Genomic DNA, 2,621 nt, shown 5'->3' with positions numbered 1-2,621 from the left:
TGAATACCCTTCGACCTTAAAAATTCATCAGATATTTCCTCAAAGTTTTCCTGCATATCAACGATCGGGATCAATTTTCCAGGAAAAGTCCCTGAACCCTCTCGTTGATATACAACCAAATATTCGGAAAATATTCTATAATTTTGAATATCTTGGGGTACATTGAAAGAAAAAAGTTGCTGTGCCGAAATATTATATGAGGTATTTATTCCATACCAAGTGAGTCAACGGTTGAGCCTCACCCTCTTGAAAATTGATGAGGATTTTTTCTGCTATTGGTTAACTTGAAAAACTATCTCTTATTTTTATTTTTTTTTTTGGCAGCCCAGTTCGGAGATATGATACTTTTCAAATTGCTCCATTTTTCACAATAACTCGAGTTCTATTCATCTGATTTCGATCCATTAGGGGTCAAAATTTTTTCATTTTTTACGACATTTGAGAATTTTCTTTCCGTAAAATATGGTTTCCAATCTCTCGAGAGTAAAAATAAGGAATTGTCGAAAAAAAAATACAAAAAGTTGAATTTTGGCAATTAAGTCACGGTTGATTATTTTAATTGTTTTTTTACAGTAATTCATAACAAAACATAACAAACATACATACAACAAACAAACACACATAACAAAACGAAAATTTTGAACCGTCATATATGTTGGGTTTCATTCAGGATCTATTTTTTAAAAATCTTTTCTCTTAAAAATTGCGCAAATTTGGTGAAAACCCCCGAAACGAGTTGGATTATTTATCGAAAAAATATGTATTATATGGGTATATATTCAAAGGCCATCATACACGAGCGAACGGCGGGCGAACGGTTCGCGCGAACATGGTGAAATCGAGCCACCGACAAACGAAGTTCCCGTGTGTGGGGCCCACGAATCATGTTCGTCGTTCGTCGTTCGCCGTTCGTCGTTTTCAAGACGGGTTGAAAACGGCCGTTCGTGGTGAACCAAGTTCGTTGGAAATTCGTCCATATGTGGGGATCACGAACGTGGTTAGCGAACCAAATGGTCTAATTAATTAATTATTTCGGGTTATAATAATGCCACGCTCCTAGAAAAGCGGATGGATCGGTAGGGAACGAACTCTCCCACACGGAGACAAAATTTTGATAGAAATTACCATAAAAATGGCGTAAAAATTACGTTTATACTTTAATATACCGAAATAAGAGTGAATTTTCCAATAGTAACTCACAACGTTGTTTCTCCGCAAAAGTTCACAAATATCACGCATTCGGTAAGAATTATGTTAAAATCCAGCGAAATTCATAAAATTGGAAGGAAACATTCGTCTTCTGCCCCGCAGTTTTTCTTGAATTTTCGTAATTATTCGACACGCTGAGGGCAAAAGGCATAATTTTTATGTAAAAACTGGAAATTTTGATATTTGGTGTATTTTGATGTGCTGAAACCGAATATGTAATTTTTGTTCAAATTAAGCGAGGCATTCAATAGTTATTAACAATTCAATTATTTATAAGCGATTACCGGCGCCATTTTTATTTGCATCAAAAGAAGTTTTAAGTGAAAAATGTTCTTTAAAATCCTGCGAAGAAAATGAATTCTAATTTTTGGAAATCCGTCAATTTTTGCCGGAGATCTGGAATTTGGCACTGGTCGGATGCTCAATGCCGCCTATGTCAGCATTGACGGATTGAGTGCTTCATTCAGTCGAAGCTCGGAATCGAAATTAATTAACAGAATATTCTTGGAGAGAAAAATATTCTTGATGAGAAAGTTATGTGGAAAGATAATGAGGCGATTGTTTTCCTTATTTTTTTTAAATAAATATTTTGCATTAAAATTTGATACGCTAAACGTGCGCGCTTGTCGTACAAGTATGAACAAATTCAACAGAAAAACCTAGCGCTTCCTCTATGGAATTGTATTGAATTTCTATTGGAATTCTATGAGAATTCTGTTGAAGTTCTATTAGAATTCCATTGGAAAATTCTATTTGTTTTTTGCGCCAATTCTATAGAAGATATGTAATAGAAAAGTCAATCGATTTTTATTTTTCTATGAATTTCGTAGGCGTAAATTGTAACGAGATTTTCTCGTTACGGGTTGAAATCCCCTTAAAAAGATAAGTGAACTCTCAAACTTATTGAAGGGAGATAAGTAGTGACATCTAGAAGCCGCTGAAGAAAGCCGGGACTAGGTGAGATGAACCACAAACCAATGAAAGACCTAAGGCATAGCGGTTATGGGTGAAGCCGCGACCCCTGGAGGTCTGGAGGGCGTTTACGAGACTATCACCGTATTAGAATTCGCCCAGCATGTGCTAGGGGAAACAGGCCGTCCAACTGGGCGATTCTATACGCTATGTCGGAGTAGGCTAGGGACCAACGGCCAGGTGAAAGAACTGGTACCTCCGTGATCCCGTCGGTTGATTGCTGGGGATAGGATAACGGAATGACCTATCGTCGCCGAGATATCCAGACTAGGAGGCAAGGCCCTAGTAAGATTCCGAGTTAGTCGAACGCGAGCACTAATTCTCTTAGAATTCTTTAATGCCTAAAGGAGGTTAGGCGGTGTTTGAGGTGAATTTGAGAGTGAATTTCTGTGGTTCCCGGTAGCTTAGTCGGTAAGAGTGCCCGGCGCGTATCTGGGAGA

The sequence above is a fragment of the Diachasma alloeum genome, unplaced genomic scaffold (assembly GCF_001412515.2).
Source record: "Diachasma alloeum isolate Michigan unplaced genomic scaffold, Dall2.0 Dall_scaffold_01240, whole genome shotgun sequence".
Taxonomy (NCBI): Eukaryota; Metazoa; Arthropoda; class Insecta; order Hymenoptera; family Braconidae; genus Diachasma; species Diachasma alloeum.
Note: the sequence above shows the minus strand (reverse complement) of the source record.